Below are 26,999 nucleotides of genomic sequence, written 5' to 3'. Positions count from 1 at the left end.
TGAGAAACAAACTGAGGACTTCAGAGGGGAGGGGGGTGGGGGAATGGGATAGACCGGTGATGGGTAGTAAGGAGGGCACGTATTGCATGGTGCACTGGGTGTTATACACAACTAATGAATCATCGAGCCTTACATCGGAAACCGGGGATGTACTGTATGGTGACTAACATAATATAATAAAAAATCATTAAAAAAAAAAAAAGGGCAAGGAGGAATGCATGAGCCTGGGAAATCATTAGAGTTTAGGGGCCTTGGAGACCAGGTTAATCATAGGTACAGTAGTTACAAATGGGAAAGTGGGATTTTTTTTTCTTTTGATTATTAGTGAACTCAAAGCCAATGGGGATGGTCGTTCATAAGAATTGACTTTAGAGGTGGATATTGAATAATGAGTAAGTATTTATCAGCCATACAAGGGAAAGAATGACATTCTAGACAGAATGAATAGCACGCACAGAAGCGAGGAGGCAAGAAACAGCAATATTGTGCCATGTAAAAATTTTATGAGCATGCTTTCTCAGCTGTAATTCATCTCTTCAATAAAGAGAAATGGAATATCAAAAGGATGGGAGCAGAAGCTGCATTATTTTACTTGAGAAGCCTATCTAAATTGACATTAATCCATTAATCTGCCCTTTTTGTGTAAATTTATTCAGCGATCATATATCTACTCAACCGAGCAGGAAGTTTCAGCAAATAGGCCTGAGTTTAAATTCTTATTTTGCTAACATTTTTAATCAACATATTTAACCTCTTTGGACCCAATTCCACATAGTAATTTTTATAGTCGTGGATAATCTTACACTTCCTGTGGTAATGATAATATATGTTAGGTGTTACTGATAGACAGTCCATGTTCACCTGTTTTGTTTTTATCCCCTCCCTATATAGCAATTACATATAAAGCACTGTGCATCTGAAGATACAAAAATAATATTCAGTTCTTAATTTTGCAGTGTCCGTAAGGGGGATAAGCCATAGATACAAGAAACTGGAAGATAGATAAGGATATTCCGTAACTGGCACAGGTAATCCATTATCCAAATTTAGAATAAGAAAATGTTGATTATTATGAAAATTTTAACAGAGGCATTGGCCCTGGATGATGGGAAGAATTTGGGGTTGTTCAGGGAAGGTTTCCTTTTAAGAGAGAAGAGCCAAAGTAAAGGCCTAAAAATGTAAAAGGAAGGTAGTGAGTCAACCACCTTGGCAGCAACACCAGGGGGTTCTCACATTTAGACAAACCAGGAGGACAGCCGCCTTCTAAGTTTGCAGTCTCTGAGCAATACTGAAGTCTGCTGTGGTAGTGTTCCTTTCTTGTCACCCAGTTTTCTCTCATTTATCTACCTAGTTTATAGCTTTGATTTATGGGTGTCTGGTTGTGGTTAGATACCTTCATCTGGTTCCTCCTCTTGTTCAAGATCATTTATTATTGCTTATCACTGGGGACTCAAACCTTACCGGTGGTTATAACTGTCATTTAATAGTTCATGATTTAATTTCCTCACGTGTATATTTATAAGCAGAAGTTTCAGATTGTTAAGATATTTTCCTCCTTGGGAAAAGAAGGATTGAAATCTATTTTATTATTGGCAATACTTAGTTTAGGCATCTAATTTTTAATGAAGAAAGTGGATAATCTTTGCTTAATGGGCATATGTATTTCTCCTTCTAAATTATGATTCTTTTTTTCACTAAGAGAAATAATACAATTTAGTTATCACATTTAAATAGAAACAATTATAAAAATGTATATTCATGTTCGTAGATTGGGTGTACTAAGTTCTGTTTGTGTATGTATATGCGAAAATGTATGTGTGTGCAGGGGGCGGTATTTGTGTGGTTGTGTGTGTTTTTAATCACTTCTTGAGATCTGACTCTACTCGTCAAATTTCTTCAGAACAAGAACCTCTGCAATTTTTCATTCACTGGGGAAAAGTTAAATTTAGATCATATGCCTGACACCATAAGCACAATTGAATCCTAGAAGGTTTAATAAGCTAAATGCACAAAAACCATATAAGTAACAGAAGAAACTATATTTTTAATGTTTTATAATCTTAGGGTGGGGAAGAGCATGGATCCTGAAGCTATAATAGAACAGGTCCAAGTGATTTGATGATCAATTAACATTTTTAACCTTATATATAACAAGTATACCAATAAAAATTCCCTTTATTGTCATTATCATATGATTTCACTCATACATGGAATTTTTTAAAGATTTTATTTATTTATTTGAGAGAGAGAGAGAGAGCGCTAGAGAAAGGACATGAGCAGGGGGGAGAGGCAGAGGGAGGCTCCCTGCTGAGATGCAGGGCTCAATCCCAGGACCCTGGGACCATGGCCTAGTTGAAGGCAGATGCCCAACCAACTGAGCCACCCAGTTCTTAAATTCCCTCATACAAGGAATTTAAGAAAAAACAAATGAACAAGGAGAAAAAAGAAAAAAGAGGAAAGAAAGAAAGAAAAGAAAACAAACAACTATTGTGAACAAACTGATGGTCATCAGAGAGGAGGTGGGTAGGGGGATGGGTGAAATAAGTAAGTGAAGGGGATTAAGAGAACACTTACGATGAGCCCTGAATTATGTATGGAAGTGTTGAATCACTGTATTGTACACCTGAAAATAATATAACACTGTATGTTAACTACACTGGAATTAAAATAAAATTAAAAAAAAAAACTCAAAATTTCAGGAATGGGTCAGGAAAACGCAAATCAGATTTAAAGAGGTTTCTGCTATCATAAAGCACCGGATATTTACTGAGCTTTTTATTGATTTCAAAACATTCTATAAAGTTTGCTTTAAATAATTCATTTAAAATGTATTATAACCCTAGGATTCGGTGCTATTATTTCCTTTGTATGGTTGAGAAAACTGAGGCAATGAAGGCCACAGCGAGGTGCTCAAGCTCACATGGTTATTTAATGGAGAACCAGAAGGCAACTCTAAAGACTTGTGTCCAGAGCCTTAACAACATTATACTGCTCATTCTCCCCAATGTATGATGAAAAGAACTTGAGAGTATCAAATTATGGAACCAAGCATAGGAAAAAGGGGGTGGGGAGCATGCATCATTTTCTTCTTTGCTATAACGTCATGGCTTGAATAATTTGTCCTCATGGGTAAATTTTTGGGTATTGTGGGTGTTGAGTAGGTATTTTTGCAGTAAAAATAATTAGATATTTATGTAAACTTAGGGTAAACTAAAGCTACGGATCTTACCAAAAGTCATTAATGACCTAAAGTCTTAAACGACTAACTAAAATAATTCACAAAACATGTATCCAGTGACTCAAGTTATGTCACAGCTCAAATCTAGAGGCTTGGTCCTAGGACAGGTTTAAGTCTTGGAAAGGACAGCATATTTTTTTCTCTCCTGGAAGGAGATCTAAATCACCTAGAATTTTGTTGAACTCTGTATGTTTTGAAAAAGAAGTCCTCTTTTCTCTTTCTTCTTGAAAATTTGGTATAATTTAGAACATTAATTTACAGCAATGACTCCTAGCATAATTCTCTGCCCAAATACATACCCTCTCCAATTTCAGGACCGCAATTGGCTTTAAGTCCTTAAACAGTGCTTAATTTCACTTTGTTGCTCAGTCATTTTAAAGTGTTTATCATAAGCCATTTATTGGAGCTACAAATTCATCCCAGCTATCTGGGGAACATATTTCTGGGGAAATCTTTGCCCACTGCTTCTTTGGAATGAACAAGAAATTAACACCCTCAGCCACAGATGACCAGACCAGAAGTTGACCCTGGAATGTGGGAGAAACAAACCATAAGCTGTTTTGTGATTTATGACATGTAGATCAATTGATTCAAATCTGAAAAACTAAGAAACCGTGCTATTTGGTGATAGAAACAAGCCCCTCAAAATCATTTTATGAAAGTGCGATCTAGGACATGGGAGCACATTGAAGTTAAGACCAGGTCTGTCAAGGGAAAGAGCATGCAAAAAGATGTGGCTGTAGAAGGGACCATACAGCTCTGAGAGGTAGAGGTGAGAAGTTCCTTATCTCCCAGAATCTGGTGCCCATTTAGCTGAGGAATGTTTATCTACTGCTTCAAAAACCAAAAAGTCCTTGAGATTTTTCTGTTTTTCCATCCCATCTAGTTTTATTTGAGATTAATGGAATGGATTACAAGCAAACAAAAGCCTTGAGTAGAGCAACAAAATGGCAAAAGTTTTTCACATTTGTTTTGTGGTAAAATTGTTATGAGACTATTATAAGATACAAATGTAAATGGACAAAGTTAATAATCTACATGTGTATATTCAAAAGGTAATCAAGATTTTCAAAAGTTATTCAAAAGGTATTCATCAACAGCCTTCTTTTTTCTCAGCATTCTTCACTTGCTTTTGTCATTTAATTATACATTATGGACATATACATTGGCGTACACACACACACACACACACACATATATATCAACAATTACACATTTAATTCAGTATCTTTAAAAGCAGCATATTCCATTTGTTCAGCATTTGTCCCATTGCAATTAATCAAAAGAAAACTAATAAAAGATAAATAATTAAAAATAGATATAAAATACTGTTTTTTGAGAACTACAATAAAAGAAACTCTTGGCTGCCTTGACTAAAATCAAAAGACACAATAAAAGTATAATTGGTAATGGGACAGAAAATAGAATCGAAGTTGAAAGTGATTATAAAAATATTATTAGAAGAAACTTCAAAATCACAAGGAAATTTGTAACATTTTATAGGACTAGTCTATCAAAATTGACCCACAAAGAAGTAGAACACATCAAAAACTGCAAAAGGATCAAGAATCAAATTAAAGACCCACTATTTAAAATTGCAAGAATTCCAGGTGGTTTTAGAATTCAGTTCTAATTAACCTTTAACAAAGTGAGAATTCAGTTGTTATTTAAATTAGTCCCAAACATAAAAGTATGACAATTTATAATACATCTTGTAATGCTAATATAATCTGAATACCATCACCTGACACAGCAGGAAAAACTACTGACAATATACAGTAAATATTAAAATAATGTGTGTAAACTTTGGAATACTGTATTTTATAATTAGCTTTCAAAGATTCTCTGAAGAAAAATACACTGAAAGGAGTAAACCAATATGAAAAAGTACCAATATTGTTAGTTATGATGTCTTCACAGAGTGCCACAGTTTTAACACTCTAACATAAATTTCAAACGTAACCCTATTTGCCGAAGCCACACACTAAATATACAGCATCAATTACTTCTGCACAAAGGGATTATTTCAAGTAGCACAAAAAGTAAGGTTTTCTCCCTTTCTTATTATTATTCTCCAGTTGATGAAAACTCTTAATGTCTGATGCAATTGCAAACTCAGGCAGTTGGGATTTAATGTCAAATTTTATGTAAAAAATGTGCATAAATTTCCTTGTATGAGAAAAGTGACTGCTAAATTTGATAAAGAATGAGTCTCAGACACAAATCAGCATATGATAAAAAACTAAGGTGACACAATTTGAAACTGCAGAAGGACCAGGACAGAAGTAGGTCCCTATCAGACGCTAAAGTTTTAACTCCACTCTGTTAAACAGGGACAGCTTTAACCCTGGAGCCACCCTGATTATTATTCATTTGTGGTAATTATTTTTTAATTGGTAGCTTAAAGAGCTCTATACTCTTACTCAGAAATTTTATCGTAATATCCTATAGAACCGAATGTGAGTTAAATATTTCTAAAGCATAGGGTTAATGAAGCTAATGCCTTTGGCTTTTTCTGTCAGTTCATATAAACTGTTACATCATCCATCCTTCTGAGTTTTTCTTATGGTTCTCTTTTTTTTACGTTAACATTTTATTTTAGATTTCATATATGCGCTTTATTTCATTTAATGTATTTAGTTGATGTTAATGCTGAAAACCAGGATTTTCTTTTGTTGTTTTGACACATTTTAATATTTAGAAGAGTTAGAAGAAATTACTGTCATTATTCACCATTTAGAGAGGTGCCTGGGTGGTTCAATTGGTTAAGCGTCATTATTCACCATTTATTATTTTTGTTTGTGGCTTATGGAATTTTATATTGGAAAATATCTTTAAATTATAAAATTAATAGCTATTATTTTCCATATCCTATATCCATTTGCATAATATAAATAGGTAAATAAGTTGTGAAATCAAGTTAAGAATGATACCTTTAATATGGTTTAAATGCCTGGAATAAAATCTGTTTTTACCTTAAGATAAAACGTATAATCTACCAGTAAATATGGTTTAAATGAAATTCATAATCTTGATTCTTTCAGAGACATTGACTATTAAGACTCTAGAGCTAGTAAAGACACTGAAGTCATATTGATTATGGCTAATGAGCCTCTTAAATTAATGGGTCACCTGCTGATTCAGGAGCTAGTGTAGATCTCCAAGTGGGTGAAAATGAGTATTGTTAAGTTGATTTATTGCTCCTGAAATCAATGTTGAAAACGAAATGGTAACGGAGCTTTCCACCAAATGATTTAACAAATATAATCAAACATTCAAATTATGAATATATCTATTAAGAATATAGTGTTTGGTACTTGGGTTCATTAAGAACTACTTCATTAATAGCATCCATAAAAATCTTACTTTTTCTTACATTTCTTTTTCATTTTGTAATGTATAAAATGTCAATATGCTGACATTGAAATATAAGATAACACAAATGACTCAAAAGTATGTGCATAACTGATCATTTGTTTTTATCTAGTACTAATAACAACTCCAACAACAACAATAGAAATACTACCCACAGATTTCTCTCGTTTGTCGAATCCATACTCAGTGCAAGTCACTGTTAAAAGCAATTGGATAGCTGTGAACCAGACAAACAGGGTGGAGAAAAATGTAATTCAAAAATACATGGACCAGATACTTTCAGATAGTTATAGATGCTATAAAAATTCCATTGGATAGCTATACACAGTTTTCAAATATTTTTCTTATATATTAATTATATTGATATTCACAACAATGCTGAGTGAGGAATATTATTGTAAATTTACACCTGGGAGTGTGAGCTTCAAAGGGGGGGATGGAGAGCTGACCTAAGACAGAGAAAGAGAGAACAGTGAGAGAGAAGGGGGGCAGTGTGGGGGTGGGAGACTACAACTTTAAACTTAACTATAGAAACAAAACAAAAAACAAAACAAAACCCCCCCGCAAAACTTAACTGTAGAATGGAAAATTAATTGGACCATACAAAAAATAAACCTGCTTTCTAAATGCCATTCTTCTCATGTTCCATATAAATGGAGTAGAAGCTCTTATAATAGGAAAAATTAATATTATCTATATCAGTAACTTTTTCTTCTATCCCTTACACTTCACACCACAAATACAGAAACCATTATTTTTGTTAGTTTTCATTTAAATACTTCTTCAAACCTCACTAAAATATATTGATATTTTTATTTTTAACACATTTTCTTAGAGTTTTATCCCAAGAGTTTGGCTTTCTACCAGAAAGCATGATAATTTGTAATGTTCTTATTCTCAGCATTTGAGTTAAAGAATTTCCTGAATCATGTACATTGCATTAATTACTCAAATCTATATAAATATGATCCTGAGTTAAATGACTTCTGGATATTTTGAAGGAAAAGTAAAACAACTTTATTTAATTGAAAGTGTCAGTTATTGTTATTGTTCTTTCAAATTCCAGTAAGTATCCATTTATTTTATGCACTCAAATATGAGAACATTTACAATACTTCATTAAAACACATGATTATGTAAGGTCTCCCAATATGTTCTCTTCTATTTGGGAGTACTGTGAACTAGAGTAAGGTTGTCAGGGATATATATGGTAAATGACAAATGTCTCATTCTATAAAATGCAATTTTCTGAAATTCCTAAGTATTCTTTAAAAGAACAAAGCAGCATTGTATAGTATAACACTATATATAAGTATTTTTTACACACACAAGCTATGTATGTATGTGTATATACTATATACACTATAAACTACAAAATATAAACTATAGATGTATCCATATATGAATACATGAATATACATATATGTATAGTTACACCTTGAATGTCAAAAACTATCATGCATTCCCTATATTATGGTAGTTGAGCTCTTAAAAACACTCAGGATCCAGACCTTAAATGGTAGATACATGGATTCAGAGATGTCGCAATAATTCAAAGTGTACTGTGGCCACCCCCAGCTCCAGAATCCAGAGTCCAGGAGCTTCTAATGGAAAGACTTTGGGGCCAGACAGTTCAGGCTTGAAAATATGTCTTTATCAATTATGAGACTTGACTTTATATTTAATTCTTTTAGTCCCCATGTGCTCATATATAAAAGTGGAATGTATCTAGGCAGGGTGCCATGACAATTCAATGGGGAAAGATAGTCTTTTTTTTTTTTTTTTTTCTGATTGACCTCTATCCCCAACGTGGGGCTTGAACTCCTGACCTGACATCAAGAGTCACATGCTTTTACCTACCGCCTAAGCCATCCAGGCGCCCTGGAAGAATAGTATTTCCTACAAATGATGGCAGGACAACTGTATATCCACATGTAAGAGCACTGTGTTGGACCTCTAACTCATGACCATATATAAAAGTCAATTCAAAGTATTTAGAGATTTAAATGTAAAAGTTAAACTATAATACTCTTAGAAAAAAAACATAGGAGGGAATCTTCTTTGCTTTGGATTAGGCAATGGTTTCTTAGATATGGCAGCAAAAGCACAAGCAAAAAAAGAAGAAATAAATAAATTGAACTTTATTAAAATGAATTGGGGTTTCAAAGAATATCTTCAATAAATAAAAATGCAACCCACAAATAGAGAAGAATTTTTTTGCAGAGTACACATATAAGGAACTTGTATCCTGAATATATAAAAATATATAACTCAATAACAAAAAGACAATTCAATTTAAATAATCGCCAAAGAAGTTGAATAGACTTTTCTCCAAATAAAATGTGTAAATGGCCAATAAGCATATGAAAATATGTTAATTTCTGAAATGCAGCTCAAATGACAATGAGATACTGATTCATTTCTATTAGGATGGCTATAATCAAGAGGACAGACATTAACAAGTATTGAGGAGGTTGTGGAGACATTGGAACACTCATACATTACTGTTGGGAATATTAATTGGTGCTGCCAACATGGAGAGCAGTTTGGCCATTCCTCAAAAAATTAAATAAAGTGTTACCAAATCATCTAGCAATTCCATTCATAGGTGTATATGAAGAAAATTAGGAACATATGTTGATACAAAAATTTAAACACAAATGCTCATATCAGCATCGGTAAAGATAACTGAAAAGTGGAACCAGTGCAAATGTCCATCACTGATGACTATCAACAAATGCTATAGCCATAAAATGGAGTATATTATTCATATAATGGATAGGGAGTTTCTTTTGGGTGTGATGATAATGGTTTAAAACTATTGATGATGGTTGCACAACTTTGTCATAGCACTAAAAAGTGCTGAATTGCACATTTTGAAGGATGGATATATTATGTGTGTGTGTTTATATATGTATATAAGCTGTTAAAAAAGCCTAAAATGTGACATTTAACCCTGGAATGTTCATACACATTAAAGAACATACATATGTAAAAACCTATTATGTCATGCCTGGTAGCCAGAAAGTACTCAGTGTATGGTTGGAATTATTAATATCGTTACGTAAATAATATTTGAGGGCTTTAAGTATCTTGACACTAACAAATGCATCTGTCTTTTGGAAGAGGATGCATATTAGCTGAAAGGGAAAGACTGTGCCTATTTGTAATTTTCTTTACTTATGGTATGGCCTGAAGAAAATAAAATTAGGCAGATGCCTATTGGTATGCTGGTACCACATTATGTAAAGCTTTGTTTCTCACCAATCATTCTAATTCTAGAGATTCATGAAAGCATAGTAACTAAAACTTCAAAAATAACGATTTCAGATAGTACTATATAAAATCCTTGTTCAGATTCTATTTTAAATTTAGTCTTTTGGGGAAAAGTTTTCTCTTTACAACCTGTAAAGATATTAAAACATGACATACGCTTGTCCATTATACAGAAAATACAAATGGCCTGTGTGAAAGCTCATTAACAACTAGGACTAAAGTATGTTTTTAAAAGACTTTTGAGATAAGATATAAGTTCTATTCTCTTCCATATTTCTACTTTAATTAAAATTTGTATAAAGCCAAGGTGACATTACAGGTAATGTTCATTTAAATCTCAGTTACTGAGTGTACTTATCCCAAATGTGCTGATGTTAAGTACATAGATGGAAACTTTGTTCCTCCTGGTCTTTCTTTTCTTCTTTTGCTTATCAAAGTCTCTTCTTATTGAAAGGAAAATTAATGTATTACAGAGGTATATATTAGTTTGGTTAACCTTTAACTCCAATTTTTTCCTGGGCACGTGACAGGATTACATATCCCTATATGGACATTAAAAGTGTCCTCACTTCTTGCTTTTACAAGTGAAATATACTGCAAATAACATGTGCAACTTTCAGGTAGAGGCCATTAAGAGACACTGTGTAGTATATAGTATTCCTGCGCCATGGTGACCAGGCGTATTCCAGGTGGAGGAAGTTCTGTTTACCTGGGTCTCACTGTGAGGAAAACCTGAGATGAATTGATAGCCTTAGGAATATGCCTTTACTTTTTTTTTCCCCCCATATGTTTTAAGCAATTGAGATTCATGGTTTGTTGTCACCACAAGATATCTTCGACTGTCCTGGCTAACACAATGACATAACGGTGTTTTGAAAACCCTAAGGTATTGATATTCTATTTAACACTTAAACATTAGGTGGAATGAAACATTCAGCACCAACATATGCACTCCCTATACGTGTCTGTACAATAGAGTCACATAAATGATGCATTATTCAGAAAGTTTAGAGATAGTTTTGAGTTAAAGCTTTATCTTGAATAAGCATATTGATCAGTTTCATGGTGTGAAATGATGTTTTTAAGTACAATGTGTTTATGATGAAATGTGTTATCCAATATGTTCATTGCTTGTAATACAGATTTCTTCACACATTTGTTTCATGACACCTAAATGTAGTTTACAAAACTGGAAAGAAAGTGGCTATTTTAAATTAAGTAAAACTCACTATAAATACACATTATTTTCTCTATCAGATGAAATGATCGACATCAGTAATTTTTCAATCTAGATAACAAGAAGAGTCTCTTGGTTGTGTTTCCTTTACACAAGTCATATCTGCTTTCTCTCTAGTACTATGATCACCTGTTTAGTTCAGGTTCTGCCCATCTTCCTCTGGGACTCAGGAGATTTGCTGATTGGTCTATGTGTGTTTTTTATAATTTAATGTTTACATGTTTTTAGAGCAAATTTTGTTAAATAAAAACCTCCTCTTAAAGAATTTCGGTGGCTTCTTTTTGTCCCTAGAATGAAATCCACCATCTTCTGCACAACTATGGGATCTTGCTACTATGACCATAGTAGGTATGTTCTCCCCGAGTGTAGGTTTCTTCTTTCCTACACTCTACATCCAATCATACTGAGGTAGTCACAATTCTCATAGGAAACCAAGATTTTTTAGTCTTCTGAAACTTTGTTCACCACATTTCCTGTGTTAAAAATATCACTTTCGAAAAGTAAAACTAAACAAAACTAAATAAAATATAAATATCACTTTTAAGGACAGCATGGCAATAAATACAGCAGCATCACCCTAAACGTTCAGCCATTATTTCTACCATAATACGACTAAATTATCACTTCACTATGTGCTTCCTCTTCTTGCACTTTTTCTCCAGTTGTTTTCCCTAAAATTGGACTTTTATTATTCCAGCCCTATCTCCCCTATGTCAATTTCAACATAAATCTCTGTTGACTACAAGATCAACTGAAACTCTTGTACCTGTGTCATCTGACATTCCTCCATAATGAGTTGCCAGCTACTTTTCCACAGCTATCTCCCACACCTTCACTATATGTTCCCTGCAAGGCTGTCAGTCTGAACTACTCACCATCTCCAAATATGGCTTACCCTTTTGGAGCTGCTCATACTTGGTTTCTCCTTCATTCCCATTTTCCTGAATGTTACCAAGTTTAGGCTTCATTATTTGTATGGTAAATTATATATATATATATATATATTTTTCAAGCATATTAAATGAAATTAATATTTCTCATTTCTCCCTTTCCACTCTTCATCCATTTCCCAAGAAATTTTCCCAGTTTACTATATCTATTTTTAGTCTGGTGATTATGACCAGTATAACATTTTTAATAGAATGTTAAATTGAATAGGTAATTCTACTGTAGGGCTTAATGCAACTTAAAGTATTAGTTATTGTTTTTCCATTTTTTTGGTGACATGTTTTCATCCAATTTTTTTTTTCATTTATTTCTTTTCATTTTGTTTGAAATAAAAAGAGCACGTGTTCTTATTGTAGTAAGCGGAACAGTACACAAATGTTGTAAAAACTTAACAATCTCTTCTAACCTCCGTTCCCATGCCTGGGGTGTAATCAATCTTAGCGGATTGCTGTATTTCTTTGCCCATTTATCTCCAATCATACAGTCCTATGAAACATATGTGCTCATCTGTAGGCGTGGCAGACATTGTTAGTCACTCATCCAATATTCATTTTTTTCTACCTTGCAAATAGAAACCAATTTTTTAGGTGGGGGGTGGGGACGGTCGCCAGTGCACCCTGTTAAAATACTTACTACGATTACTTTCCTTTCAGATAGGAGCACAATGTGATACACTTCTAGGCAGTAGAAAGAATGTAGATGTCAACTGAGTGGGCTTTTGGAAAAGTGTTTAAAGGACAAGAGGCTCAACTGTCCCCTAAGCTGGTCATTTAGACTTTACTGTTAGCAGTTAGTTTTGATAATTTCTAATCTTTGGAAATCGGTTGTAAAACGTTTCTCAAGTGGGTGGACTATTTAGATAATGAGAAAATATTTGGGAAATCATTAATAGCTGTAAGACAAGGACGTTACTCATCCTATCTTTATCACAGGGTTCGATATCTGCCTGTTCCAGCAAAATAGAACATAGCACGATTTGTTTGTTAAATCTATCAGCTGTATTCACAAGCTGTGCATTGTAGAAAAAGGAATCACAGATTACTAAATAGAATCTTAGATGATATTCACTTATGATTTCTTTGATTTAAAGTTATAAGTCTTGGCATCTTTAGCAATTTCTTATTTCAATCATTTATTTAATGAGAAAAATTATGTCTTTGCTTTGTGAAATTCAGAAAGGGATGTTATTGTATGGTGGAACATTTAATGTTACTGTCCTGTTCAGTGCTCAGTACTTTAGTTAAGTGTATAGTTCTCTTTATTCTAATGACAACTTTAATAAATAAGTACAGGAGTGAATACTTAGTTGTGTTTCATAATTATAATTTATTAAACTATCTCTATTCATTTCTACTTGCCTCTAATTTCTCAACCCTTTTCCTATGAATAGTTTTATGTGTTCCATGTAAAGAATAAGGTAAATTATACATTTTCCATTATGATAATTATTACATTATTAAGATGTTTTCCTTGATACTAAAGAGAGTATAATTCAGTCTGTATGATATATTTCAGTGTAAAATAATATAACTCAGCCTTTGTAATTAAATGCTTTTTTTTTTTTAAATGAAGGTTTTAAAAAACGTAGTGGTGAAGGGTAAATGTGAGCTAACAATAGTCTCAGAACTTCAGGCAAGGAAGGGAGCATTTCTTCGCATAATTTATAACTTTAAAAATGTGGCTTCCAGTATTTATAATTCACAGCCAGCAAATTTCAAGTTGATATAATCTTGAAATGAAGTCAGCATTTTTTTTCTAAATTTAAGTAAAACTTTTTTCCTTCTCCCTCTTTTCTTGCTGACATTTGTTTCTAGCATAGTTTTCTTACCTATTTAACTTTTATATCTTGACTTTTGGCTTCTGCTCAGCTGCTACTTTTTCTTGTAAATCATATAATCTCTATTTTATACCGTTCCTCAAATCTTCTTCTTCTTTTTTTTTTGTTTAAGTCAGATGCGTGGGTGTAAACTCTCACAGTTCTCACAAGTCCAAGAACTACATTTATTTTGCCTTTTGCACTTGACAAATCAAATCAAAATGAGAAATAACTGAGCTCATGACCCGAGTAAACAAAAGAACTCACGGAGGCCAACGTCTGGTCATTCTAACTTGAGAGTAGTCCAAAAATTATCAGGTCAAAATCACAAGGTTTCAATCAAAGTTGCACAAAATAGGGCAGATAGACAGCTTAGCTACTGAGCAAAGTATCTTTATTTATGAACTGATACCACTAACACTTCACTCAATTCTTGGATTAAGTAAAATAATTACATATAAGTACTTTATAAATTATAAATACTCCACATAGTTTGGACATTATTTTTTGGATTAAGAAGACTAGTTAATTAGGGGGAAAAAAATTCAACTAATGACATTTAGAAAGTCTACATATGCTGACCAGATCCTTAGTTCTGGTAAGACAGTGGTAGGAGAGTGGTTAGAGAATCAGCTTATGACTCCGGCATGGGGGAGTACTCAGCAGTTAGCCTGATAGGTCCCAGGGCAGTTAAATGCAGTCATATTATTGTCTAGTGTGGTAGGCACAATGCTGAAATGACCTTCAATCAATCATGCACGCTCTTTTATAATCTGGTCCCCTTTCAGTGCAATAAAAGCTGACACTTGCTTCTAACCAATAGAATATGACAAAAACAGTGAGATAGTTCCCCCACCCCCCAACCTCGCTCCAAGAAGATTATATAAGATCCCATCTGTATCGACTGGAGTAAGAGCTTCTCCTACTGATTGAAGAGGCAGGTGGGCATGTGGCGAATGGGTGGACCTCAAAGTAAGTGGGCCTGTAGGAGCTGAGAGCAGTTCCTAGCTAACAGCCAACAACGTAACAGAAAGGAACGGAATTCTGTCAATAGCCACGTGTGTTTGGAAAAGGATGTGAAGTTCCAGAAAGGAAAGCAGCCTGGCTGACACCTAGATTGCCATCTTGTGAATCCATGAGCGGAGGACCTGAACCCCTGACTTGAAAACCAAGATAACAGATATGTTTTCAGCTGCTAAATTTTTGGCAGTTTGTTAGGCAACATAAAGACTAATACATCTAGTAGTGAAAAGGGTTTAAATGTTCACCTCATATTTTAAGACCGGGGAAGCATTTTTATCCAGGGAGAAACATGACGACAGGGCTCAGGGCTAGCTTGTGAAAAAAAAAAAAAAATCAAACACACACACACACACACACACACAGAACTATCAGGATAACTTAGCAAATGGATTACCATGTTTTTTTCCTTGACATTGTTTATATAGTTGAGTATTAAGGAATCTATTAAGGAGTTACTTCGTAACTACTACAGCAAAGATGGCATGCTTTTCTGTTAAAGAGCCCACTATTTAACACAGGAAACACTGCACATAGAAAGCTAAGGAAACCAAGTATGGATAGCTACTCTACCAAATCCTTTCATTAAACTTAGACCATGTTTTATTTTGGAAGGCAAAATTACTATTATGTTTTAAAATGTTGCTTTAAAACTGTGAAATAAAACTCCACACATTTCTTTAGAATCATTCCAGGATATTGAGTGTGTGTGGCTGTAAAGGGTGTAGGACTGTTAGCTAATTTTCTTCAAACCAAACCCTCTAACTAATAATTCCACAACTAAGAATCTATCCTAAGAAGACATCTGAAGTTTGCTGAATTTTATTCTAAATACCGTTCATTGCTCTATCATAGCAAAAAAAGTGTTTCCTTCAATCTTAACCTTTAAATGTAAGGAAATTATTAACTCTACCAGGCTTCGAGACAATTTTACAAGTAGTTTGCAACTGGTGGATTTCGGCCATCTTTAAATCCAGTTCTCTCACATTCTCAGATGAAGTTCTAGGGAAGAGGTCTGCAAACCCGTGGACTTTCCATTCGGCCCTTCCCATTTCCATGGCCTGCTTGTCCTTGTCTTGCAGAGCTAACTCTCTGTAATAAAAAGTGAGATTTAATGATTGTGAACATTTCTGAGTAATATAGTTTTTTGTTTGTTTGTTTTGTTTGTGAGTGCATGCATGTGTAAGGAAGGAAGGAAGAAGGAAGGAAGGAAGGAGGAAGGAAGGAAAGGAGAGAGGAAGAGAGAGAAGAAAGAAGGAAAAAAAGAAGGAAGGAAGGAAGCTGCAGGTGGTGGCAGGTGAAAAGGAAACAGATGAATAAATCAATCCCTGGTTTCAGAAAATAGAAGTGAGCAGTATGACTTAGGTTTTAGACTGCGAACTGCAAAGTGTGCTACATGGTTACATAGGAAGAATGTCTAGGAGAATCTCATTTCTTTCTTCATTCCAAAGTGACCACTTCTACCCCAAAGCTCAAATGAATTTCTTTTTGTTGGATTCTCTCTCAATCCTCTTCCCCGGTTCCAAGCCCTAAGACATATGAGTAGTGAATTGAAAATGAGAGAATCCTTTTTCTCCCCTTTTCTGAATGAGAAAAAAATGATAACAATTATTCTACCATTCCATGTCTATTTCTCCTATTAGGTTGTTTAAGCAGTTGAGCTCTCCAAGAAGGTCCAAACAATGAATAATTAAATCTAGTAGACTTCTACCTGCCACTTATTGCCCAAATCAAACTATACATTTCTTCCAAAACATGGAACAGACTCTAACTGGTAAAAGGCATCTGAAGCAAAATTAATATATATATATATATATATATAAAATGTACTATTTCCTTGAAAAGGAAATCATATTTTCATATAAGTGGCAAGTTAGAAGCATGGCTCTTTAAATTTTCTGTCATTATGAATCTCAAATTCAATGATAGCTTTTGCTCTACAACATTCTTTTGATTTTGCAAAATAAAAATATAAGCATTATAAATTATTTATTAGGAATATAAATTTATACCAAATAATGGGAGAATGCCATTAGTGGTCACATCCAATATTTATGCATCACATATAAATTTTTTTATATAGCTTTAATCAAACACATGCAATTTTTGTGCAAATTCAAAGCTGGGCAGTGTTGTTATAGGGAAAGTTTACAATTTTTAAAAGAGTGTATGTGCACTCATTGGTATTTATACCTGGGGAAAATTGGATAGACATAATTTATTACATTGTGTGTAAGTATATACCTCAAGTAAAACTAAATATCACAACTCATAACCACTTTGAACTCACAGTGTTCAAGTACTGTTCCTTTTAAATGTGCTGTGAGGATGACGAATAAGTATACAACTGCTGGTTTCAGTGAAATATGGGGCTTGTTCAAGTATTCGTTCTAGATAGGAAAACTCTCTTCATCATGTACAATTTAAAGACATAAACCCAACTGGCATTGGTTGATTTATTCTTTCAGAGACGGGAATCAACATCACCTATTAAATGTTTTCTAAATTCATTGGTTTAATCTATTTAAGTATTTATTAATACCGCCTTACATGAAAGGATCAGCTTCAAAAACTTCTTGGTATTTTGAAAGAAATAAAATCTCTAGTTATTCTCTATTTGACTGTCAACTTATTTAACTTTTTTTTTTTTTTTTTTTTTAATTAATAGCTGTGCAGCACACTGAATAGCCAATGATGTGTTCTGGATTAAGCACTTAAAGAACATTTATTAATACTAGAGTCTATTTAAGAAAGAAAGAAAAAAGAGAGGGGTCTTGTTTGTCTAGAATATAATCTTGAAAGATTCTAGCCCGGAACCTTCATCAAAAAGTCAGCACTTAACATAATTTGCATTTATCATTTTACTTGTTTATTGTATGTCTTTCCACTAGAGGGCAGGGCTTTCTTAGTTTTGTTAACCGCTATGTCCTCAGGGCAATTAGTAGGTGCTCAAAAAACAAAACAGCAGAAAAGCAACAAAAAAACCAAAAACAAATGAATTGATGAACTCATTGGATTTATGCAAGCCAGTTTTTCCGATCCTACAGGAAATGATCGTGCTTTAACCTGGCCCACGTCTCCACTGAACCACACTGCTTATGCCACGTCCAGCAGAGAATCCCTGTTTGGCTTCTGAGTTTTTTATTTGGATATGTATAAGTTATCAGGCTTCTGCGAAGTCCAAACATCAGAAAAATGCAAAGATCTCAACTAAGCCAGCAAAACAAAACCTTTATAAAGGCTTTCTGCATAGAACGTCTGGGTTTACAATCAACTATGTTTTATCTACACTGTGGTATGAGTAGCAGGTGTACTGAAGCATCCATTGTCCAGTCAGGCCCCTGTGAAGATGACATGCTGTTGGCTCATTACACAAAAAGTTAAAGCAAAGATGGTGTTAAAAGCACAGTGAGTCTGTTAACAAAATCTCTTCCATTACCAATATATTTTGTAAATAATACTATATTTTAGAATATGCTAACATTTTAGCTTCAAAGTACTCTCTCCATTAAAATTTCCCCTGAAAGCACTGAAAGGACCCTAAGGAATTTCATATACAGTCGTGAATTATACATATTCTCTTCCACACATAAGCTTACCGGAAAACAGCTGAGAAAAGAAATGTACTCATTTTACAATTTTAACTCACCTTATACACGTAGCCATGTAATTCTTTGCATCATTCTCTGTATTTTGCCAATATGATAAAACTGGGTCTGGAGCACTAAAAAACATCATTGTCAGAAATGAACAAAGGTCAAACACTCACAAAATTGATGGAGAATCTAGTCTTTATGATGCCTAAATCATAAATAGTAGCAAAATTACCAGATAGTTGTATTGCGACATAAATTTCAAGATCATTGCTATTAAAGCATCTTTTTAGATCTTACTCCAAAGTCAATGGGAAAAAAAGCAAAATAATCAAATGGGACTCCGTTGAGCTGAAAAGCTTCTGCACTCTGGAGGAAACTGCCAACAAAGTAAAAAGGAAGCCTACCGAATGGGATTTACAAATCATAAATCTGCTTAGAGGTGAATATCCAAAATACATCAAGAACTAAGAGGCGCCTGGGTGGCTCAGTCAGTCAAGCATCTGCTTTCGACTCAGGTCATGATCCCAGGGTCCTGGGATCAAGTCCTGCATCAGGCTCCCTGCTTCCTTCCTTCTGCTACTCTCTCCCTCCCTCTCTCTCTCTCTGTCAAAAATAAATAAAATCTTTAAAAAAAAGAACTCATACAACTCAATAACAACAATAAAAAAACCGAACAGTCCAATGAAAAAATGGGCATAGGCTCTTAACAGACATTTTTCCGAAGAAGACATACAGGTGATCAGCAGGCACGTGAAAAGATGCTCAATATCATGGATCATCAGGGAAATGCAAACCAAAATTACAAACAGACACCACCTCACACCTGCCAGGATGCCTGTTATCAAAAGGACAAGAAATAGCAAGTGTTGGCAAGGGTGTGGAGAGAAGGGAACACTTGTGTAGTCTTGGTGGGAATATAAATTAGTGCAGCCACTACTGAAAATAGTGTACAGAGGACACCTGGGTGGCTCAGCTGGTTAAGCATCTGACTCTTGATTTCAGCTTAGGTCATGACCTCAGGGATGTGAGATCGAGCCCCATGTTGGGCTCTGCGCTCAGAGCAGAGTCTGCTTGTCCCTCTCCCTCTTCTCCATCCCCTGCTTGCTCGCTCTCTCTCTCAAATAAATAAATATTTTAAAAATAGTGTGAAGGTTCTTCAAAGAATTAAAAATAGAATTACCAGCAATTCCATTCTGGGTACTTTTCTGAAGAAAATCGAAATACTAGGCATCCCTGTGTTCATTGCAGCATCATGTATAATAGCCAAGATACAGAAACAACCTTGGGGGGCACCTGGGTGGTTCAGGCAGTTAACATCCGCCTTCAGTTCGGGTCGTGATCTCAGGGCGCTGGGATGGAGCCCCACATCAGACTCCCTGCTCAGCAGGGGTGGGGGCTGGGCAAAATGGGTGAAGGGGATCAAGAGGCACAAACTCCTGTCATAAAATAAAGAAATAGTAGGGATATAATGTCGAGCATGATGACTAGAGTCAATAATATTTTTTTTGCAAATGTGAAAGTTGCTAAGAAATTAAATCTTAAATGTTCTCATCACAAGAAGAAAAAAAAGTTGTACCTTTCTATGGTAGCAGATGATAACTAGACTTATTGTGGTGATCGTTTAACAATGTATACAAATCATTATGTTGTACACCTGACACTAATATAATGGTATATCTCTTATACCTCATAAAAAAACCCAAAATATTATTTACCTTCATTAATTATATTCTCACATATACAATTTTTGCTTTGATGTTAATGTGTTTTGAAATCTTACACATATATTACATACAGAAGCATAAATATATTTGTTTATGCATATTTAAATTGTATAACATCCTTTCAGGAAAAAATATATCATCCATTTCTAAATGTAAATATCATCACTATTAAGTTACGCTTTTGTTTGGTTGATTTTCTTATCTCTGTATATCAAGGCCACTGAAAAACTAGAGATGTCAGTTTTATATGCAAACATCAAGTATATTACAAGTAGTGCTTCAAAAGAAAACCTCAGGAAAGTAAGAGAAAATACTCTCCCAAGTTAATTAGGCTGCCACATCAATGCCCCTAAAATAGTCTAAACCAACTTCCTATTTCAAATAAACTTTCTACCAAAGACTGAGCTAAAATCAATTTCTTAAATTCACTTTACTTTTTAAATTAATATGCATTGCTGAGACAGCAACAATTATTTAGGAGGGTTTTTCGTTTAGCACACTCAGTAAGAGTGTACAGAACTTAAAAGAGGTGTGGCTGTAGCTGCTCTGGATTCTGAGAGCAGCTTTTTCATGCAGACTGAATAAGTATAGGGGCCCTGATGTTGGGCCCAACATGTTTGAGGTACAGCCAGGAACCCAGTGAGCAGGAGCTGATTAGCAAGGACAGGGGAATGCACAGAAGAAAGAGGGATGGCATCATAGATTTCTATAGGGTGTATACTCAGAATGAGACCAGGTGACAACGGAGAGTTTTGGCAAAAGAGAGAAGGGATCTGCCTCTGTTAAGAATAAGCCAAAGGCCAGTGGGGTGGAAGTAAGGAGACCGGTTAGGAGGTATTGTTGTAATCCAGGGAGGAGAACTATTTTTCAGATGGCTAACCAGTGACCCAACTGCTTTGGTTGAAAAAAAAAAAAAGAATCCACCTGTATTCTATAGATTAATATCAATGCTTTCTTTCCTTTCACGGGGTAGAATTACTATAATAGTTAAGACAGCTGACACAGACCTATGGACAGAAACCAGAAATAGATCTAACGCTTATCAAATACAAAAAATAAAGTATGCTAAGATTTCAATTATAATTATATTGAATTAAGGGTTTAGTGAAAATGGGCAGCTTTATAATATTGAGGCTTATCATCCAAGAACAAATCATAATCATCATTTTGTTTTTGCGAAGAACCACCACAACGATAAAACTAACTTTTGTTTAAAGCTTACTATATGTCAAAGGAATATGCCTTAATTCATTTAGCCTCCGGCACAATGTAAGATAGCTACTTTTACCATTATTCCCATTTTACAAATGGGAAACTGAGGCTGAGTAAGGTTAACTGCTTTGCCCAAGACTATGTAAGGAAAGGCAGGTCAGAGCCATCTGCCTTTCATAGAGCGTCTGTTCCGTCTTATTTCTGTCACCTTATCAGGCATTTTGTTGATACGTCCTTATTTTCTTTCCCCTTTTTCCTGTTTTTTTGTTTTGTTTTGGTTTGGTTTTTTGTTTTTGTTTTTGTTTTTGTTTTTGTTTTTGCTATATGGTCTTGTTTGTTGCCTCATAGACATTAGGAACCATTTCTATTTTCTCAGAAATAATTTTTTTCCTGATTGAAATCATAACGTATCTGCCTTTCCTATTTTATTAATTTCAGGGGTGGGGGGAAGGCAGCTACTAATTCCCTGATGTAGAAGCTGCTAAAATTGATAAATTAATGAATACTTTCTTCAACCTCTCTTCTCTCATTCTTAATGTAACTAAAATATTCAGGGATTTTCATCACCATCACTGAAGATAGCTAATAGCACTTACTATATTTTATATTAATTAGCTTGTCTTTTCAGAAAATAAACCATATTATCCATTTCTCAGTTCAATCATCACAATTTAGTTAAGTCTATATTATAGTGAATTTCTTTGTCTCTATCAGTCCGTTCACAGCATATGATACCAGGTAAGATGATTTTGCCTTAAAAATTTAGGAAATATGTCTTCCATGGTTAGAAGCCTACAGATGGCACAGAATCTAAGAATACTGCAATGGACATCAGTCTCAGTAATGTTATCAAAAACTAGTGCTGCCTTTAACCTCAGACGAGAGAAGGTAGCTGGAGAAATTACAGATGCCTCAGTTACATCCAAGACAATGAGCTGAAAAAGAGAAGAAAATAGCTAAGTGAGAAAGAGGGAGTTTCTCTTGGTTCTCTCTAGGTATATAGAAACTTTTCATAGATTCCATTAGCATACCTTCCCTCCAGTATTCCTACTTTTGAGATTTTACTGGGAGGAAAACTGGAATGAGCATGTTTGGCTCATATTGATTATCTGGGCTTTTGAATGTTGGGAACTGCATCAACCCCCCCCCCCAATATTGTTCTCTGCATAGACGAGCTATTTCGTTTGATTCATCTTGTGAATATCTGTAATATTAATGAAGAGCTGTATTTCCTGAATTACTCCATACTGAATAGATATTCCTGATGTCTATTTATATGAAGCACAGCATCCTGGGTATGCAATTTAGAATTCACGATATTTTCCATCATACTCTGTAAACATAACTCCACTAACTTCTGGCACTAAAATATCCTTTTCTATCTGTAAGCTGTGCTACATTTTCCTACAGGCCGTATCACTGTTGTATCCTGTCGTAGCTTCTGATTTTTCAATAGCTGTATATTTTCTTTTCTTTTTTCTTTTCTTTTCTTTTCTATTTTCTTTTCTTTCCTTTTCTTCTTTTCTTTTCTTTCCTTTTCTTTCTCTTCCTTTTCTTTCTTTTTTCTTTTCCTTCTTCTTCTTGGTAGCTGTGTATCTTCTATGCAAGTTTTTTTCTTTAATCAAATGTTTTGTCAGTTCATTTTTGTTTTAATCAAATGTTTTGTTAGTTCATTCTACGCTCTTAATACTTGACTTTTTTTTTTTTAAGATTTTATTTATTCATTTGACAGAGAGAGACAGCCAGCGAGAGAAGGAACACAAGCAGGGGGAGTGGGAGAGGAAGAAGCAGGCTCATAGCGGAGGAGCCTGATGTGGGACTCGATCCCAGAACGCCGGGACCACGCCCTGAGCCGAAGGCAGACACTTAACCACTGTGCCACCCAGGCGCCCCTTTAATACTTGGCTTTTTATCACTTGTTTTGTCAATTGCATGTTATCTTTAATTTCCAAGAGATAATAAATGATTACTTTCTAGAAAATGTCTTCTATCTTTTAAGATATGTTTTCTTCCAGAATGGAATTTTTTTCAGCTTTTTTGCATACTGCATGTGTTCTACCCTTTATTCCTTTTTTTCTCTCCTTTCTATCACTTCTGTAGCTGCCCACAAGGCCTTTATCTACTGTTCACTTTTTGTAGAACCTGTGTCTTTTTTTCTCTGTTTATTTTGCTATGTGGATAGTTACTTCCGTCAGATGCCCCCCCAAAACAATTTTTTTTTTTTTTTTTTGCACCAGAATTGACTGTAAGGTTTTCCTTTGAATCTCCTCCCTTTTTCTTGAGGCATTGCTTGACTCATCCCACAAAATCATTAATGTCAGGACTAGAATATGATAGAATTTTGTTGTATTTTTTTCTTTGGCAGCTCTTTAGATTACTGAAGATCCTATGACATTATTTAAGAAATTTGTTGCACTCTTTAACTGATTTGTAAGCTCTAATCAAAAGGCATTCTAGAAAATTGACAAACCATAGTCTATGTAGTGTGAAGGGCTTTGTAGCCTTAATAATTAGGTTCGAAGTGGACAAACGCTTTGATGGAACAGAGCATACACAATTAGATTTGCATGACCCTTGTTGCAGAGGTTTAACTGCAAAAACAACTTTCCCCAGACTTCCCTTCTATAAGGCATATACGTTTTTGTTTTGTTTTGTTTTTTTTAGATTTTCTTATTTATTCATTTGACAGAGAGAGAGAGCACAAGCAGGGGGAGCGGCAGGCAGAGGGAGAGGGAGAAGCAGCCTCCCCACTGAGCAAGGAGTTCAATGTGAGGCTTGATCCCAGGACCCCGAGATCATGACCTGAGACAAAGGCAGATGCTTTACTGACTGAGCCACCCAGGTGCCCCCAAGGAATATATACTTTTAGTAGACTGTATATTTTAGAGCCCTTTTTGGTTCTCAGCAAAGTTGAGCACATACGTATACAGCCTCTCCCATTTCAACAGCCCTCACCAGTGTGGTCTATTTTTACAATTCATGAAACTGCACTGATACACCACTATCACCCAGGTATATAGTTTACATTAGAGTTCACCTTTAATGTTGTGCATTCTATGTATTTTGACAAGTGTATAAAGATATGTGTCTACCATTACAGCATAATTCAGAATATTTTCACTGCTCTAAAAATCCTTAAGTCATCTAGGTTTTTGTCTTTTTGTTATATTCTAGGAGTTTTATAGTTTTACATTTTACATTTAGGTCTGTGTTCCATTTTGGGGTAATTTTTGTGAAGGGTATAAGGTCTATGTTTAGATTTTTTTTTTTTTTTGCATGTGAATGTCCAATTGTTCCAGTCCCATTTGTTGAAAAGACTGTCTTTACTCTACTATGCTGACTTAGCTTCTGTGAAAAAGATTAGTTGACTCTATTTATGTGGGTCTATTTCTGGGGTTCAGGGCACATATTTTTAAAAAGCAAATTTGAGAGTGTTTTCATAATCTAGATGAAGCTACATGTGTTTTTCTGGTTTAAGGGGACAGGTGAAGCCCCACCTCCTGAATCCTTTCCTTCACCCCAGTGGCTGCTCAACTAAAACAGGTGGTATTCTAAGAAAACCATTGCAATAACCTATTTAAGTTAAAATACAGATACACAGACACAAACACACACACACGCTCACAGCCACAGAACTTTAAGCCTGTGGATCTCCATTCTGTCTCAATAGCAAAGTAAGAGTCTAATCAACCACGTAAAAGTTTCAAGTATTTATAATGTAATTTGCATGGTAGTCCTTCTTCACCCTTTAAAGGTGGAGTTCTGATTAATGTTGTGATTATCTCTGAAAGTATTTTTTCTCAAAGCTTGAATATTCTTAAATGTTTAATTGTTTAACATAACAATTCAATGAAAAAGAGAGTATCCTCTCCATAATCCTTTAGAAAGTATGAACTCATTTTCCAATGTACCATTATCATCACTGTAACAGTTTTGGTGGATCTCAGTGTATCATGATTAATTTAGATTAAATGGACATCAGAATTGGCAACCTAATGTAAACTTTTGGATTGAATTATATTTTTGAGATTGAATCATGTAGCCTTAGTAATTTGAATTCTAATTAGTAAGAAATTTTATAAATCAAGTTGAAATCATTTGTCTGAAAATCAGTGGCAACTTAAACTCTCAATAATTTGGCTCATCATTGTTGTGATGAGAATTATAGTAAAGATAGACACTACTGTAAACTTTTTGAATACCAGGTCTATAAGAGAGAGGACCCGAAGTATAGATTAATCAGTAAAGAAGAAAGCCTACTTTCTAGTGGCTCAGTCTAGGTAGGGCTAGGGAGGCAATTATTTTAAGCAATTTGTCTTCTCCATATTTTATTCAGAGAGACACAGTTATTGGGTACAGCATTTAAGGGGGAGCCCCAGGGGCCTTCTGATCGAAACCATCACTGTATGATTGATCTTACTGTGGGTGGCTGAGAGACAGTAAACAACGTCAGAGGAAATATGCGAGCCTGCCACTTTCTAAGGATCTTAAGACATGAGTCAAAAGACTGTTGGATACAGAGGGAAGAAACACTAATCCCTATGTCTTCTGAAATTTGCTAAGCTATGAAAGTATAACTGCTAAAACAGAATTCTGTAGTAATCAATAGCTGTGTCTTTTCAAATAAAACACGGAGAAGATTTAACAAATTGATTAAACGAATTGCCTCTCTTGTCTTATCTATATTGAGCCACATAGAAAGTAGTCTTCCGTTTTGACTTTATAACCGATACTCTTGGTCATCCTGTCTCTTGTAGATCTGGTATTTAGGAAGCCCACTGCAGTTTCAGTCCTTATTCCGTTTCTAGTAATAACCATTACAAGCCATGGTAACTGCACTTTATCAGGAGCTCTCATTTCAAAAAAATAAAAAATTAAGTTTTAGAAATCCCTATTTTCCTTCTAATTCTATGATTTCCCAGTTACTTCAGATGACCACATATCCTAAAAGCCCATCAATGCAAATTGCCTGTTCTTATACCCTTCTTTATCTGGGGTGACATCCAGGTTCTGAGGTTGGTTAGCAGCTGCAGTCAGTCGTGGCATCTGAACGTCTCACTTGTGGCCGTGTCTCGTACTGCTCAATGCATCTGGGCCGGTTGACATGTTCTGAATGTGTGCCCCTAAAATTTGTGGGTTCAATCCTAACCCTGAAAGATGATGGTAATAGGACACATGGTCTTTGGGAGGCTCTGCCCTTATGAATGGGGTTAGTACTCTTATAAAAGAGGCTCCACAGCGATTCCTCACCCCTCCAACCATGTGACAACACAGACAGAAGGTGCTATTTATGACCCAGGGAGAGGGCTCTCCCTAGAACACAACCGTGCTGGTGACTTGATCTCGAACTTCCAGCTTACAAAATTGTAAGAAATAAATTTCTGTTGTTTATAAGCCACTGTGTGGTGTTTTCTTATAGCAGCCTAAATGGACTAAGACACGGCACTGTGGCCCAACTATTGTACGCAATTGCATAAATATCCAAAATAACCGTTTACAGGCAACTGTACAAGAGGATAATGGTAGTACTTACCTGCATCATGCTGTAAGTATTAAA

General features: G+C 34.9%; 1 pseudogene; it reads right to left on the bottom strand.

Annotated features, from left to right (window-relative positions):
- Positions 1 to 26,488, bottom strand: part of LOC113263068 (60S ribosomal protein L36a-like) — a 79,558-nt pseudogene extending 53,070 nt beyond the window's left edge.
- Positions 26,489 to 26,999: the final 511 nt, after the last annotated feature.

The sequence above is a fragment of the Ursus arctos genome, unplaced genomic scaffold, assembly GCF_023065955.2.
Source record: "Ursus arctos isolate Adak ecotype North America unplaced genomic scaffold, UrsArc2.0 scaffold_9, whole genome shotgun sequence".
Taxonomy (NCBI): Eukaryota; Metazoa; Chordata; class Mammalia; order Carnivora; family Ursidae; genus Ursus; species Ursus arctos.
Note: the sequence above shows the minus strand (reverse complement) of the source record. Positions and strands in the feature narration are given on the sequence as shown.